This window comes from Eutrema salsugineum, unplaced genomic scaffold, assembly GCF_000478725.1.
Source record: "Eutrema salsugineum unplaced genomic scaffold, Eutsalg1_0 scaffold_2, whole genome shotgun sequence".
Taxonomy (NCBI): domain Eukaryota; kingdom Viridiplantae; phylum Streptophyta; class Magnoliopsida; order Brassicales; family Brassicaceae; genus Eutrema; species Eutrema salsugineum.
The window spans coordinates 15,261,807-15,280,607 of record NW_006256829.1 but is presented as its reverse complement, the minus strand read 5'-3'; the positions used below and the strand labels follow the sequence as shown (position 1 = coordinate 15,280,607).

Genomic DNA, 18,801 nt, shown 5'->3' with positions numbered 1-18,801 from the left:
GATTTGCAAAGCTAGCTGGTTTGTTGTGACTCCCTGCTGTTGTACAAATTGATTGTTAAAACCTGTACCTTGATAGTTATATGGCTGTCGCGGTTGATAAGCTCTTGTCCCTCCGAAATTTCCACCTTGGAACTTGTTTTGGAAGGATTTTTGCTGTGGTGGGTAGTACTGATCTTGAGGATTCTCCACATTTGGATTGCGGTAAGAGAGATTGTTGTAGTTTGCATTCCGGAAGTTGTTGTTGAAGCCATTGTTGAAGCGATTTGGATATGGTGCTTGTGCTCCTACATAGTTCACTTCTTCTTCTTGAAAGGCTGGATTAAGTTGATCAATATCACTAGGTCCTTCGTCTTCTGCGCCATTGTTGGTTTCACAGGCATGGATTGGGCGATTGTTGCTTTTCAAGAGCTGGCTCATCATGTTCTTCAACTCGGTTATCTCCTTGTTGTCTGCTCCGGTTTGCTTTGTCGAGCGATCATATTCAGGACAATCATTGCTATTGGCTTGAGCAGAATTCTCGATGAGGGCTCTTCCTTGTGCTATCGTTTTTTGTCCAAAATCTCCATTGCTAGCTGTATCAAGCGAAAGTTTGTATTTTGGTTGCAAACCTCGGTAAAATGTGCTCATCAGGCTTGATCCGGGAAATCCATGGTGAAGGCAATCACATTCATACTCCTTAAAATTTTCCCAGGCTTCATAAAAAGATTCAGTCGGTCCTTGCTGAAAACTTGAGATCTTGGTTCTCAACAAGTTCGACCTTGACTTAGTATAGAAGTGGTTCAGGAAAGCATTTTTACATTCTTCCCAATTAGTAATCTATCCTGCAGGCAGAGATTTCAACCAACGGTGAGTTTTGTCTGCTAATGAAAAAGGGAACAACTTACACTTTAAATAATCTGCTGGAACTTGGTTTGTTCTCATCATGCTGCAGATTTCTTCAAAGAGCTCGATATGATCCATTGGATGTTCAGAAGGAACTCCATGGAATTGGCTTTGTTTTACCAAAGAGATGATTTGAGGCTTGACTTCAAACTCATTCCGGTTCTGAAAATTCTGAGTATGTGCATCAAAATCAGCTATGCGATGGTTCCTCGCTTGTCTTTGGTGTTGATTTGATTGCTGAACAGGGCGGTTAACGCGTCCATTTGGCTGCATCCCCTGGTGGTCACTATCGGCTGCATTGATAGGTGCATCAAGGTCTTCACGTCCTTCTCTCTCGCGGTTTTGATGGTTTCTTGGAGGAACTTCATCCTCTTCTCCATCTTGTCGAGCATGATCACCTTCTCTGTGATCGTTCTCTTCATTTTCTCCATGTTCGGACCTGTCTTGGTCCATGTTTAAAGATCGGTTAACAGGATCTCCAGGCTGGTCGTCGTTAGCCCATTCCTTGCGTTCGTCTAAGTCTTCGAAGTTCTCTTTCGTGTCTGTCTATCCCGTCTAGAATTGGAATATTTTCTACAGGTCTGCACCTGGTATTCATGCAATTCAGAGAAAAACAAAAGAAGGGAAAGATAATTCAGCAAACTTTAAGAAAGAACTAGAGATCAGGTGTCTAGAACAGAAATTAGAACAAGAAAAATAACAAAGGCAGCGAAACAAATCCCCGGCAACGGCGCCAAAAATTTGATGCGTGCCAACTGCGTGAGGGAACAAGTTTTACCCTTAATAAAAACAAATGAAAGCTGCAAGTGCACAGCTAATCAGTTGTAGTATTTAGGGATCGAATCCACAGAAATTTGTGTGTCTGGTATTCTTCTACGGTTTCTAACTTTATGTCTAGACTAGATTGGTTTTAGAGGTTGGTTGTTTTTACGGATTTAACTAAAACTAAAGAATGCAAATATATCTATCCTAAAGAGCAAGTAGAAAATCGAATGAAAGGCAAATGAAACAAGCAAAATATCGAACTAAAGTAAATAAAATGCAGATCTAAATGAGCAAGTAATAATCGATTGGTTTGTAAACTATGGCTAAAAATGCTGAGCTTTTGGAAACTCTACAGGGATCATAATCGGTTTTAACACTGGGGATTATAGATTGGGATTGACGAGAATCGAAATATAGGGTTGTAGAGCTAGAGTACGGTGGTATGACTACGTCACTATCGTGATCATAACCAACTGTTTCTCGCAACCCTGACCAGTAGGTTTCCACTCTGGCCCTGGAAGGGAGAGAACGCAAGAGCTGCACAAGACTCGTCAGTACTCACAATCTCGCCGCAGGTAGGTTTCCACTCCTACGGAAAACCTGCCTGTTTCATTCTAGGTCTGATACTTAATGAAAACTTTCGCAACACTAACTATCTAGATCAGATACTAGGTGATCAATCAAGCATACATGCAATAAGAACGAGAATAAACAGAGAACAAAGTTAAAATCCCAGATCTATAAACCTAGATGTCTTAATTGATTATGAGAGCCCCTTTCGGGAACCCTAAGCCCAACTCGGGATCTACTCAGACATGACTGAGGTCGACATTATCATTGGTTTTAATAAAAGTAATCAAAAACAGTAAAGAAAAGAGGTGAAAGAAAGCTTCTCTATTGAAGAACTCAGAGTTGAAAAATTTTATCTAAAATCGCATTAAAACGGCTAAAGGAAAAGGGTTTTTGTAAAAGTATGAAGGTTCTGTCTAAAAAGGACCTAAATGACAAATATTTATAGTCTTCAATACTCCATGGTCTCTAGGGTTCCGGAATTGAGGCTGAGAAATGACTTTGGGCTTCGGAAATATGGGCTTTAAATCAGAGTTGGCCGGCCGCGGTCGGGACTGACGTGACCGCGGGAAATGGGTTGTTGGCCGCGGCCGAGAAGCTTGTGACCACAGGAAATGGGCTGGTGGTCACGGTCGCGTGACTTGCTGGCCATCTTCGAATGTCTCCGGTCTCCGGGGAAAATGGAATATCTTGAGATCCAACCGTTGGAATGTCTCCAAACCAAGTGCATTTGAAAGCTGGTTGATTCTTCTATAAGTTGTCCAATTTTGAGGGTGATCAGACGGTGAGAAGGTATTTGTCTCTCCATGAAAGTTCTGACGGTCTGTATTTATCCAAAAGAGTTTTTTTATTCCAATTTGTGCCCCTTTATCCCAAATTACCTGAAAAGTCTTTTAAAATCCGAAAACATAGAAATCCTTAAAAAAACCTTTGAAAATGGAGTAAAAACACATGTAAAAGACATTAAAGTGATCCATAAAAATGGTCAAAATCCGGTGTTATCAGATACGTGCGGAAAAAATATATTTGCGGAACAAGTGCGGTTTGTATATAATTAGCGGTATAGAATAATGTTTGATTGGTAAAAAAAGTTTGCGGTACACAATAAAATGTTTGAATAGTGAATAAGATTAAAGCGGTACAATTACAGATTATAGATAAATATTTTATAAAAATATATAATAAATAATATATTATAATTAAATTATTAATTTTGGTTGATAATTTTATATATATATATATATATATATATATATATATATATATATGAACTTCCAATATTCAAATTTTATTTCAAGTAAAAATTTATTTTTTTGCAAGACAAATACTGTTAAACAAGATAAAACCATATTCATAATAAATAAAGTATAATACAATAAAAACAATTATCAAATATTTTGATTCCACAACATATCTGCAATTTTGTCTCTTATTTGGTAATGTCCATCAGTTGCCTATGCTCCTTCAATGTCATTTAAATCATATTCAAAATCTATATTGTTAATTTTCGTCTCTGCCATTGCATTTGCAAAAATCTGGATCAGCGAAATCTGAAATTTTGATAAAATTATTAATCCCATTGTAGCCATTATTACTCTCTTTTGGATTTTAACACTATGTCTTGGAAATTCCTTAACAATTCTCCATTTTTTTCCAACATGCAAAAGTTCTATCGATAACAGAACGCATAAACGTACGATTTCGATTGAAGAGTTCTTGTTTATTCCAAGGAGCAGGATCAGAATTGAAATGAGCCATATGATATCTCACAACTCTGTTTCGTGATGATCTATATGGAGCCAAAGGTCCTTGTTTGTTTGGATAACCAGAATCAACGAGATAATACTTCTCTGGTGGCGGCAAAAGAAACTCAGAGTCATTTTGTTGTGTCATTGTCAAAACGGCTGTATCGTGGCATGATCCTGGTGCTCCATTCCAAATATATGTGAATAACATATTCAAATCACATTTTGCCATGATGTTGAAGGATGGATTATCATGTCGATCCCAATACATTCCTTGTAATTCTTGTTTCACTTTTACGCATACATGAGTCTCATCCATAGCTCCAACAAATCCACTAAAATATGGCCAATATCTTCGATCTTGTAAAAGTCTTTCTGGAACTTTGTCTAGGTCTTCTCTTGTTGGAGTTCTAATATAATCATATGCAAATAATTCAGAAGCCCTAAGAACTTCAATGAATTTTCTCTGCATAGTTTATTGAGTTTGACCAAATCTCAAACCAACATCTCTTTGAACTTCATTGTGCCCACATATCCGTAAAAATATACCCACACTTTCTTCAATACTCATATTTAATGTTGGTTGAAGACCGTAATTTGTCTATAGCATATCACATAACATTATAAATTAAAACATGGCATTGACATTCGTAGTAACTGAAGACAAACCCTAGCATCTTGTTGTAGACGAGGCCAAATATTTGTCCATCCCAAACCTCTTTCTGTTAGTTCTGGTGCTCTTTCAAAACATCGATGATAGTAATGCAAACGTGGCTGAATTATTAACTTCATAAATTGCTCATTTTCCAAATTCCACAATTCAATTATCTCTTCATAGCTTAGGTTATGGATGCTTTGTAATCGTAACTGATATAAACGAAAAGCCTGAAATATTAAACATTAAATAAAATATTATTAGACAAAAAAATTCATATTAAACTAGTTTAAATAAAAAACAAAAACATACAACATTTTATTACATAAATGAGAATAATGAAACATGACTATTACAAACTAATCTTTATCGTTTGAATAATTTTGATGACTTTCGTTTACATTTATGTTTGTTCCTTGTGGGGTACTCCATATATTAAATATACCTTCTGATCTAGGTATTTGATTTCCAATTTCAAAATAATTTGTGAAATCATCACCGCGTGATGTTGTTGGTTGAAAGTTGGGGGAAGCTCCTACAGCTGCACCATCTGAGCTTTCTTGCTCGTTAGTCCTCGTACTGTCTGCTTGACCTCCAACTGAAAATCCGTATTGAACGTTGATTGGGGTTCTTCTCGATGAGCCGCCTTGTTGAATGTTTTGTGTCTGACCGCTTGGATGAAAGTTTGATAGTGAACCCCAAGGCTGAAAGTTTGGTGAAAGCACCCATTGTTGAGCATTTAATGGTGTACCCCATTTTTGAATATTTGGTGGTGTGCCCCACTATTGATTAGTTGGTGGTGTGCTCCAATTTTGAGCATTTGGTGATGTATTCCACTGTTGATTACTTGGTGGAGTGCCCCAATAATGAAAATTTGGTGGTGTTCCCCATTGTGGACACGGCTGAGGTGAATTCCATTGTTGAGTATTTGGTGGTGTGTCCCATTGGTGCCCTATAGAAGATGGACTACCAGATGATAACCCTCCAGAATTTGGACTTCCAAATGATGAGCCCGAACCTAACTGTTTTGGAATATCTTGGTTGTTCCGTGAAACACCAGTCGTAGCTTTTAGCAACTGGAGTTTATCTTCATCAATGGTTCCAGCTATATCAATGAAACATTAACGCCAAAATACTAACTCCTTAAGTGTATTAAGACAAGCCAGGTAAAATTTAGTGTCCTTTAGAATTTGTAGAGCAAGGAATATGGCTTCTGCCTTTTTTCATTCATCGTAGTCAGCTTGGTCAAAAGCACCAGAGCGAAGTTGTTGCAAACTTAGTCGTTGAAATTTTGTATATCCAGCAATTGTGTCTTTTATTGTTATCGCAGAATATTGTCTCCTTCGACCTCCTCGTGAACCACCCATAGTAGAAATCCTTGAAGTTCCACCTAATCTTTATGAAATAATTCTTTGTCTAGCGCTAATGTTTATATTTATCCTCTCTCGTGGGCTTCTGCGACCACGATTTGGAACAGCTTCACTTCTGTATTCATTTGAAGGATGTGTATTGTCATCAATGTTAACATGGTAGACTTCTTCAACTTCTTGTGTCTACGGAACTGTTTGTTGCATGTTACCATTGTCGGAGTCTGAGTCATCATGACCTTCTTCATCAAAATCACGTTCATTGATCAATTCTTCTCTTCTTTGCCGTGAAGAGTATTGAGATTGTGAGTAAACATCATGTAAAACGACACATTTCACCATCACATCCCAAAACTCTGGCGGTTTTCGAGTAAACCTTTTTTGTTAATTTACATCCCTACAAATTTGAAATCATTAGATTTCTTCATACTATAATTTGAATACGTATTTTGATGATTAAAAGGATTATATGTACTTACGAACTCACATTCCTTCCACCATTCTTCAGATGCATCTATCAGGGATGTATTCGGATCAACCGAGATACCAATATAATTCATAAGAGTCTTCCATCTTTTGTATATTTTTTTTTTTGAATTCATCAAGCTTGTTTTTGAAGAAGACATACTTTATATTCAGGTTGAACGCTCTATTGAATTTATCAACCACACACTCTCTACCAACGGCTGTAGGATTTTTGAGAATGTAATTCAATAGCGATTACTTCGTCGAATAGTTGAATTAATGTTTTTCTTGTATATACGACCATTTGTATGAGTTTTTGTTCTATAAATTTTAAAATTACGTTGTTACTTATAATATTAAATATTATTAATATTAATTAACTAATATTAAAATATGAAAAAAAAATTACCCTAATAGTTGTTTCTTTGGGAGGATTTTGGATTTTCTAACGGATGAGTTGATCATATTTGTCTCAAAAGATTTATGTTCCGTCGACGATTAAATGACATATCTAAGTTAATAAAATCCAAATTAATTTTAAATTTAAAAATTAATCTAATAATCTATTAACTATTAATAATATTTTTTAAAACATATAAATTTATGTGATCTAATGTTTAACAATATTCATAATCAATTTGTACAATATTATTACATAAGTATAAATAGTGATATAAATACATGCTTTGTTATATTTATATATTTACTATAATAGAATATTTATTATTAAATCAGTAAACGTAGTCATTAAAATTAATACAATAAAATTTAGAATATAACGAATTTAGTTTTGTAAATGGATTATAATTAAAATAAACTATTATTACTATAAAATTATTTATATTTAAATATATTTCTATGTACTAATTAATGAAATACATAACCTATTATTACAATAAATTTTGAATTAAAATCATACAGAAAATAAATAAATAATTATTTTAGGTGGTATCTTATTATTATTATTATTATTTTTATCAATTGTTAAATCTATTTAGAATGAACATATTAAACATATTTTGTTTATATGAAATAAATTGACTATATTTTATATATATATATATATATGAAACATTTACTACAATTTTAGTATTTGCTAGTATTATATTTTATTATATTTAATATAATTTTTGATATTTATTATAACTACTTTATTCTAATATCTGTTTTTTTATATAACTTTTGAGGAAATAATATCATAATACAATTATCAACTAAATTAAATTGTTTTCTTAAAATATAAATTATAATGAAATAATTCATTTACAGATTATAACAACTTCACTTACTAAAAAAACACATTTAAAATAACTTAATAGAACATTTTACTAAAATATATGCTGATTTAAATATTTTAATTTTATTAATATAGTATAACAATATTAAAAAAAAAACTTACCTCTTTTGGCTAGTAAAATTGATGATAATGAGTCTCAATTGTTTACTTTGAGAAGATGATTGGGTTTGTGAATGTGTCGAAACTCATTTTTTCTCCGTCTTATTTATAACCAAGTTATATTAATTAACAATTTAAAAAGAAAACGAAACAATTGTATTTTATTTTAATTTGCGTTTTTTCATTGGATCACATGTTTCGAGGTGTGGGACAATAAATTGGCGGTACAAGAGATAAAATGTCTGCATTAAAAACCGTGAAGAAGTTTTTCTTTTAAAAAAACGCAAAACGCATTCAATTATTCATGATTGGTGAACAAAAGCATTTAAAAATTTTTTTTTTTTGAAAACTGCAATTAATAAGACACCATTCATAGCCTAAATTGGTCTCATGCCAAAGATAAATAAAAAATATCGAAGTAAAAACAACTCTAAATTCTGCGTATCTACAGTATTGTGAGCAAGGTTTGGGTAGTCAAGATGTTGTGATGACGATCTTATGAGTCTAATTAAATGAAAAAAAAAATACCATGGTAAAGCAAAGAACAGAAAAAATATTTCAAAAATTGGAAAAACGTTCAAATCGGTAGTCGGAAGCTCTTTCACTGGCAGGCTAAGAAACAGAGTAGTCACTCTACAAAACTTACAATGAGCACAAGAAATGACCATTTTCGTGAATTGGTTTAGGCTTGATACACTTTTCTAAGGACAACACTAAACATAACAACAACAAGAGGCTTTGCTGTACTGCCTCACTCTGTTAAAATATATCCCCGATGTCAGCTAGCACAGAGCCAAGTAATTACTGGAACCAAAAGCAAAAGAAGAAGTAACCAAGCGCTCGTATATCCCAGTGTTTGAGAATTCCAGTGATAAGAGTATGTGTCCTATCGTCCTGGGTTTGACTCCGCTTGGCCACCATTCCACTATTAAATCAGCAAATTACTAACGTGTAACCCGGTTGTTGGGCTGTTAGTAATAAGTCTTGCGCCTAGAAAACCTTTAGATACACTAATTTAACAAAAAAAAAAATTTAAAAAAGAAGTGACATGCAAGATTTTCCTCAGCAGTGAATTGTTCTCGTGAAAGCACTTAATCAACATCTTCAAAATCAGTTTCACTGGTGATAAATTAATAATATAAACAAAGAAAAGGTATTCAAACAGAAGAGAATCGAATATTATAGCTTCAATGTGAAGTCCTAGCACAGTCAAATTGAAACGGCTCTCATCGTCATGCCTGAAGGCAGCAATGCGGGTTATGGGAGACAAGGGATTTGACGGTTATGGGAAAATGAGCAGCAACAATCCGAAAACAAGCCCTCACATGAATAGATTCATTTGGCGGGAAAAAAACCTTAGTGGTAGTAACGGGAAAACGGTCTATTCCCCCCCCCCATAACTATCATATAATACACATCACCCTTATGTTTGAACATCGGTCTATATGCCCCCAAAACAAAATTTTAAAATCCTTTTCGCCCTAAGATATAAGTTAAAGATCTAGTTCCCCCTCAAATGAAAGTTCAAAATCCATTTCCCCATGGACCAAGTTTATAGTTGGATTACTGTATACCATTAAACTGTTAACCAACATTAACCTAACCTTAACCCTACTAAACCTGATTACATCCCCTAAAAACATAATAAACCCTACCCGAGCAATAAACCCGACACCATAAACCCGATTAAACTTTTCTCCAAATCTGTTCGAACCCTAACCTAAAAAACAAAACCCAGAAATTCAATTTCCCAAAATTGAGAAACTCTAGCTATAGAAATTCGGAGTCATGTTCGATTATGGAGTCATTGGAGTGGAGAGAGGTTCCTGAATTTCGAGATGAGGATGCCGATGGAGAAGATCAAAGAGAATGGGATGATTACAACACCGAGAAAGCTTTGATGGAGTTTAGGGATGAAGATCATGTTCTTCACAGTATGTACCCTGAAACGGATGACGAGGAAGCTGGAACTCAATGCACAATGGTGGTTCCTAAGCCAGCCGGTGCTCAAAGAGGTGGTACTCAAAGAGGTGACTTCGACAAAGGTGTCGGAACTTGTTTGAAGGGCAAGTGTTCTTCAATGAAGTGGCGTTTAAAGAGAGTGTGCTTGATTATGCTCTGAAAACCGTCTGAAACATCAGACAGTGGAGGTATGACAAAACTAAATTCACCTATATATGTTGAGGCAAATCTGAAAGTGGTGAGGGTTGTGCTTGGAGGATTTATTGTTCAACTACGAAAAAAATGCTTGAGTGGCAGGTGAAGACATTTGAACAAGTTCATAGCTGTATTCCAAATGGTGTTTGTGAGATGCTAAAGGTCCTGTTATTGCTCATCTCTTTCTCGACAAAATCAGAGAAGAACCAGAGTATTATATGCTAATGAAGATTGAAGAGTTAATATTGGAAAATGGGGGATTAATGTGACAATGAATAAGTGTCAATCGGCTAGGAACAAAGCTCTGAGATGGATCTAGAGAGAGTATGATGAGCAGTTTGCTAGGCTTCGTAACTATTGTCGTGAGATACTGGACTCAAATAAAGAGTCTTCTGTGGCGATTGAGTGCATTTCCAACGAGCAAGGTTTAGATGTCTTCGACAGATTCTATATCTGTTTTGACGTGATTAGAAAATCATGGAAAGAGACTCGTAGGCCGATTATAGGGCTTGATGGATGCCACTTGAGAGCAAAGATGAAGGGCCAGTTATTGGTTGCTATGGGTAGAGATGCGGAGAATGCTATTTATCCAATAGCATGGGCGGTTGTACAAGGTAAAACAAGGACAATTGGCTGTGGTTTGTGAAGAAGCTCAAAGTTGATTAGGATTTGAAAGATGGAGATGGGTACATAATGATGTTAGATATGCATAGAGTAAGTGTTTTTGGTTTGGTTTTAGGTGTTAACATTGTGTTGATTTGATTTGGTTTTATTCTAATTTGGTTTGATGATTTTTTTTAAGGACTGATAACAGCTGTTGACCTAGAGCTCCCCCAGATCGAGCATAGGAAATGTGTGAGGCATATTTATGCTAACATGAGAGCATTGCATGGTAAGAATCCGGAGATGAAGAAGTTGATATGGCGTTTAGCATGGAGCTACAACGAGACAGAATATGAAGAGAACAAGGACAAAATCTTCTGCTTCAACTCAGCTGTGTATGCGAACTTGATGAAGACAAAGCCAAAGACTTGGTGTCGGGCCTTCCAAAAGTTGAGAAATTTCTGTGAAGATGTGAAAAACAATTCAACAGATTCATGGAATGCATCCATAGTCAAAGCCAGAGACAAACCACTAGTTCCAATGCTACAGACAATCGCAAGAATGACAATGATACATATTGCAAAGAGGGGTTTCAAAGCTCTGGATTGGCAAAGTGTTTTCACCCCATATGTGATTGATTATCTGGCTCTAGAGCGTAAGAAAGCTTCAAATTTTCTGGTCTACATATCCACAAATTCAACATTTGATGTTAAACTCAGTGGCTGTTCATACCGTGTGAGCTTGATTGATAGGACTTGCACTTGTAGAAGGTGGGAGATCACAGGTATACCGTGTGAACATGCGTATGTGGTCATCATCAACAAGAAGCTGGAAGATGAAGATTATGTCTGTCACAGGTTAAGGACAGCCCTGTGGAGAAAGACTTACCAGAACAGTTTAGTACCAATAAGAGGTGCAAGGTTTTGGCCTGTAGGACAAGAACCACTGGTGCATTAATCTCCGAAGCCTGAATCACCTCCCAGGAAGAAAGGAGAAACCCATAAAGTTAGTAAGAAGGATAAGGAAAGGAAGAAAGGTAAAAATGAATCTCCAGTGAAGAAAGTGATAACACCGTATTTTGACCACTTTTATGGATTGTTTTGAAATATTTTTTCTATGTTTTTTATTGCTTTCAAGTACTTTTATTACGTTTTGCTAGTATTTGTAGTTCCAAAACTCTTTTCAGGAAACTTAGGGAAAAACTTAACAAAATGGATAGAAGACCAGATTTTCAGCTCAGAGTCAAACCGTCAGAAGTTCACCCCCGATTGAAGGCCTTCTCACCGTCTGATCCAGCTCAAATTTGGAGATCTCAAATATGGAAGTATCAGCTTTCCATCACACTTTACAGCTTGGCAATCCAACGGTTCAATCAAAAGATACGCGAAGAGCAAGATGTCCCATAAACCAACCGGCAAGCGTTTCCACCTGCGGCCAACAGCCCATTCCCCGCAGTCACGCACATCCCGACCGCGGCCAGCCAACTCCGAGTTCGAAGGCCCATTTCTGAAGCCCAGATCATTTCCCAGCCTCAATTCTGGAACCCTAAAGACTAGAGAGCATGGGAGATTATAAATACATATCATTTAGGTCGTTTTTAGAGAGAGAAGAAGAGAGACAAAATAATTTAGAAGAATTGTACTTTAAGCTTTGTTTTTAGGTTTTAGGGAGAGAGAGATTTGTCTCTTGAACCCTTGTTCTTTTTTTTTCAATTTCGGTTTCTGTTCTACTTTTTAATACTATGTTTTTGATTTCGTTCATCATGCCTGAGTAGTTTTATTGTTGGGTCTAAGGGATTTTCGATGGGGATACATATGTTCGATGAAGATTCCATGAGCTATTGAAGCCGAATCTTAGAATTTTTTCTTCTGAATTCGTTTTACTGCATGAGAGTAGCGTCATGAACTACAATCTGATCCAGATGCTTGGTGACACGAAAGTGTTCATCCGGTGTCAGATCTAGTTTGGGAGAGCAAAACAAAAATAGGAGTAGAAACCTACCTATGGGCGATTTGTAAATGCTGACGAGTCTTAAACATAATGCATCTTTTCTCTTCCAGGGCCAGAGTGGAAACCTACTGGTCAGGGTTGAGGGAGATAGTTGTCTATGATCACGACAGTGGCGTATTCATACATCCGTGACTCTAGTTCGAAAAGTTTAAAGCTAAGATCTTATCAAATTTACTCTCAAGCAATGTTTGAATCATTCATACCCCTAAGAAAACTTCCCTGAAACCCAGCGCCTTCTTTTCTATAGATTTACACCGATTTTTATTCAAGCTTTAGTCTAGTGTCTTTACTCTTTCAATCGATTTTCATTTAAGCAATTAGGTTTAGCCATTTTTCTCGTTTTTAGTCGTTTTTGTTAAGTTTAGTTATTAGGTCATTTTAATTCCCGTATTTTCTCGTTAAGATTAGTTTTTACGTTTTAAAGACACCACCAAAACCCTCACAAAAATCGCCTGGTTCTAAACTTCCTTACTTTATATTTCTTGAAAGGCTTTGGCAGGAAAGATCCTCATTCCCTGTGGATTCGATCTCTAAGTACTACAATCGATCAGCTGTGGACTTGCGGCTATTGATTTCATTTAGGGTAAAACTTGACACCCTCGACACGACCACATCAGAAAGCACCAAAACTTTTGAAAAGAGTTATGCATTGTGGGATTTGTAGTGCAGCTAACAATAATTCAAGGTTCCATGAAAAGAAAAGAAAAAGGTTAGTGGTTAATGTTAGTTTAGGTTATGTGGTTTAGGTCAAGAGCTAATGTATGTTATATTTTTGTGGTTTTACAGGGATTTCAAGGAGAGTCTTCTCGGGATGACTCTGTTCAGGCTGAGGCTTCTCAAGGGACTCTCACACAGTTTGAATCTTCTCAAGGGACTCTAACTCAGCTAAGTGATTGAAGAGTATGACTGTATTAGAAGCTTGTCTGCATAAGCTTTTTTATGTTTAAGAATATTTAGGTATCTCGGCTTTAAGAAGCTTTTGGTGTAACACAATTGCAGGTTTTTGGTGTAAGAAAATTGGAGGTTTTTGGTGTAAAACAATTGCAGGTTATTGGTTTTAGTTGTAAGACAATTGCTTCTGTCTGTTTTTGGATTGTTTGAAGCAATGTTATGTAAGACAATTTCGGTTTTAGGTGTAATGAAATTTGGAAACTGTTTCTCAATGTGTTTTCTTTGTTCTATCAATATGAAGAGTGATGTTATGTTTTCTATCTCAACTTGGAATCTGGATTAGGAAATGTGAAACAACACATTATATTGTCAAAAGAAAGACCATCAATGTCGACAAAGACACCCACAAAGACACAACAAAACTCAAACAACAACAAACACACAATAACAACCATATGAGACTCGACCTAAAAGCATACTCTACCCGACAATGGCCACACACCCAAAGACCACGAGCACCATCATTTTCTTCAGCTTTGATTCAGTTTCACCCATTACTTTTTCTACTCTCTCAGAGATCTTTTTCTCTAGCTTTATTTCCATCTTCTCATAGACCATTTTCTCAAGCTCCATGCGTGATATTGAAAGTCTTTCAACTGGTGTTCAAGTCTTTCTACTCGATAACCAAATGCCTCTATCTCATTTAGCAGAGCCTCATCAACCCACTTAAACACATGATTATCATTTGAAAGCTACACAAATTTGAATAAAAAACTGAATCAAAATTTTCAGCATAACAAAACAATTTAACAATGCCAATCGAAATGTACTTAGTTTACCTTTTGTGCAACAGCAAAAGCACACCTATAATAGCGCCAGTACGGATTCAAATCCGATCAGGAGATCGTTGTAATGATTTGTTCCCCACACCAAAATTTCCTCGGAACACCCATGACTCTTCCTTGATCTCGGCCAGTTGATGCTCCACTCGATATTTCAGATACATTGCTCATCGTCTTCAGAAGAAATTTTGGATTCACAGGTTTCGATTTGGGAAATTGGATTTTTAGGGTTCTTATTCGAATTGGGGGTTTTCCTGGGTTTAAATCGGATTTAAATCAGGGTACATGTCGGATCTCTGGTCGGGTAAAGTTTTGTATATTGGTTTTGTTTCGGGTGAAATACGTCTGGTTTACGGTTTAAGTTCTAAACCGATGTCAAACCATCAAAATTTGAATTGAGGGGGAACTAGATCTTTAACTTATTTCTTAGGAGACAAAGGATTTTAAACTTTTGTTTTGGGGGCATATAGACCGATGTTCAAACATTGGAGTGATCGTGTATTATATGATAGTTATAGGGGGAAAATAGACCGTTTTCCCGGTAGTAATCTATTATATAATAAGAGAGTTTTTTCTCCATCTAGGGTGTCCACATCAGCAAACTCTCAAATTTCAACATTAAAGCATATTTAAATTAAGTATTTAATATATATATATATATATATATTTATTATTAGTATATTTAGTACATATTAAAAAAAAAACAAATTTTAGTGTAAATAAGAAGATAAGTGGTAGTTAGATATTAATAATTAAAGAAAAATATAATATTAATTGGATTAAAAATATATATTATTAAAAATAATATATTATTTAAACTGAAAAAATTAGAAAAATGATGATAATAAAAAAAAGATGAAAATGATGAAAAAAATAAAAAAAATAGGAGGAAAAAGAAAGATCAAAATATATTAAAAAAAAAAGACGCAGATGAATGCAAAACAATATCAGAATAAGAAGATGAAGAAAAACTAAAAAAAAAAGTAAAGAAAATAAAAGTCAAGAACCAGAGAAAAATGAAAAAAAAGAATGAATAACATGAAGCTAATGAAAAGAAATTTTAGACAATACGATAAGGAAAGAGAACAAAAAATAAAACTAATAAATTATGAGAATATGAAGATGAAGAAGGAGTATAAAAATCAAAAAAAAAGGAAAAGACAAATATGATGAATTAGTTGTTTAATAATTTGTAATAATAGCTGATTAAAAATAAAAGAGTTGCAGAGAGTATAAATTAAGAAAAATAAAAATAACTTAAATAATTATAATTACACAATAGTAACATATATAATATAAAAATACACGAAATAAAAATTTTTAGAAGTTAATAACATAATTAAGAAAAATATATTGTTATATAGACACACTAGTAAGGATAACTAACAGAACACAGGTAACGTTAACACAATGCAAACTTATAAATAAAACTATTAAAGTAAGAAAAAAAATTATCAACAAATTATTTCTTAAAAAATAACATATAAAACATATAATAACATGAACATAAACTAAAATCCGCGCGAAGCGCAGTCTCAACTCTAGTTGTATCAATCATCGAGTAGTACGTAGAGCTTTGCTAATAAAACAGTCTTAGCAGTAATCGTATCCATCAATCAGGATTCTTTTTAGAAGAGATTTTTCTGGAAATATTAATCCTGGTTCCTGAAAATGAGTGACACAATTATATTTTTTATTTAAACTTTGAAAATATAATGTATTAGTTAATTATATCGATTATGTAATGATTCAAATCATCTAAATCTAACATGGTAATCAAATTTTCCACTATGTATTTATTAGAAATAATTCTATTAAAATTATAAAGATGTAAATTATTTATTTCTGATCTTTACTTGCTATTATCATTCATGATATCCAAAATAGACATTTTTGTTCGTAATTACGCAAACTTGAATTAATAATATTAATATATATTTTAAAATTATCAATATAAGTTATAATAAGAGTAAAAAAGTTCTGTGTGTGTTGAATTGTGATAATCAACCTAACCAACGGGATATGCAAAGCGTGTCCAAAATTCTCTGAAGACAGGACAGTGAAGACTTTCATTGGTTTCCTTCCTAAAGTTTGTCAAGTCAACTTAAAATAATTTGGCCTTCTTTGATTGTATATAGAATCATGGATTTGGAGACTGTTGAGTGTAACATCCCTCATCAACCGCATACAAGGTCTATGCGCATCAAAAGAGATTTTCTATGCAGTATATCTTCTTACAACATAAATTACTATGATGAGCTTTAACATGAAGACCAAAGCATTTTTTTTCAGCCAAATTCCAGAGACTGTTAAGTTTAGCAAAATAAACATTCATGCTCGTAATTATGTGAACATGGAAATGATAATGTATATATCAATATTAAATTATAATTATAAGTTATAATAATAGGGATTTCATCAATTCGAGAAACCATGTTTTAGAAAGGCGTCGAGCATAACTGTAAATATGGTCTTTAATCCAATGAGAAAACAAATGAGGTATTATAAAGAGAAGAAAACCATGACATAAGAGTGACAATTCAAGCTTATGAGAAGAATTCCAGTACTGGTTATAATCATCATGGTGGTTTTGTATGAGATATTAAGGATGTTAATTATCAAAATCATGCAATGGTAAAGCTTTGAAGGATAAGATCACTACTATGCTAGAAAAATATAAGAAGTGTTTTGTTTATGCTGGTATTGGAGGTTGTATACAGAAGAGGAATGTTTAATCTGTTTGATTTGCACTTATTCTGTACAATCTGTTTTTTTTTTACTTGTAGCTTTTATATGCTTAATAAGCTTGATTCACATATTTTTATGTGCTTTAATATTTATCATTTAGAGTAGTTATCTTTTTTCTTATAGTAAAAATATTACATAACACAAAAATAAAATAAAAATAAAATTGAGAGATCAACGTATCTTCTCCAATTTGCATGCTTGCATTGATTTAAATTTTGTATTTGAATCCTGATACTGAGTTAATAATATATTGTACTTATCACTACAAGAATGCATGTTATAAACCTACGGCAAATATCGTTGTTAAAGCGTAGGAAACAACTTTTTTTTATCCAATACCTACGAAAATAAGTTATAAAAAATCGGCTGTCGGAAATTTTATTGGTAGGAAAGTCGTAGGAAGTTTCCTACGAAAAAGTCCGTAGGAAATTTACTACGGACAGTTTGGTAGAACTTTGTCAGAAACTTTTAACCAAATTCCTACTAATATCCTACGATTAGTTTTTCTTACGATATTTTATCTTCTTATTTCCTACGATTTCTACTATTTTTCTACAAATTTTTTTCTACGATTTATCTACGATAATTATAAAAAAGTAATTAAATTAATTTCAAAAATAAATTAATTTCGAAAATTAAATTTGAAATTAACAAATTAATATTAATTATAAATTTGAATTGTATTATATATAAACCAATTTTTTTCTTACAACAAAATCAAAACAATTAGTTTATTTAAATACAACACTATAATAAATTTAAAATTATAAGAAAATTAAATCAACAATTAAACCAAACAATTGAACTAAATAATTAAACCAAAGAAAAATAAAAAAAACAAAAAAAAACCTAAACCCTACACAATGGAGAGACACAACCGCTTATGGATTCATGGCCGCAAAAGGTTACCATCAACCCAGACGCCGCCGCTCATGGATTCGTGGCCGCAAAAGACACCGCCGTTCATGGATTCATGACCATTGCCTCAAGCTTTTCGACTAATCTCAGAGGCGAAGTAGAACTTGGACGAAATCTCCAGATCTATCACCACTACGACGCCCTCGCGACTCCAGATCTATCACCACCAGTCTCACCGGACATTATCCTTCAAATCACAACAAGGAAAAGCCACCATGACAGCACCGCAAAAGGAGCACCACCACCGGATCTCGTTCTCACACAGCAGCATCTGTTTCCACCAAAATAACAAAAGCTTAGTTTTGTGATTTTGCTAAAAAAATGAGACGAAGAAGAATGAAGTTTAGGGAAAAAGAAGAGAAAAAACTGAAGAGATGAAAAAAAGAGGCGGCCATTTAGAATGAAAAAATTAAGAAAAATGAAAGGTTCTCATGTATAAATTTAGGTTATAAAATATTTCTACTGAATTTTTAAGTTTTACCTATAGATGATTTTTTTTCCCGGCTAAACAAATTTTATATATTAAAAATAAGGATTACAATCTGCAAAATACAGCATTAGACAACCATAAAGGCGGATACAATTTTGATGAATAAAAAACAGTATTTGGAGGTCCTTTTGTTGCTAGGAGGTGAGCTGGAGTATTAAGATCCCTTGAAGTATGAAGAAAGATGCAATGTGAAAAATTTTGTTTCCAAAGAAGAATATCAGAACAAATATTTTCAATGTGATAATTTTCTGATTTTCTTTTAAGGATGTCTATAAGAATTTTGCAGTCTCCTTGAAA

At 34.1% G+C, this 18,801-nt stretch overlaps 3 pseudogenes; 1 reads left to right on the top strand and 2 right to left on the bottom strand.

Moving 5' to 3' along the window:
* The first annotated feature begins 643 nt into the window (after window positions 1-643).
* LOC112086960 lies at window positions 644-744 on the top strand (annotated as a pseudogene).
* Window positions 745-3,849: 3,105 nt separating this feature from the next.
* On the bottom strand, window positions 3,850-5,373 carry LOC112086563 (annotated as a pseudogene).
* Window positions 5,374-5,399: 26 nt separating this feature from the next.
* On the bottom strand, window positions 5,400-6,695 carry LOC112086562 (annotated as a pseudogene).
* Between the last annotated feature and the right edge of the window lie 12,106 nt (window positions 6,696-18,801).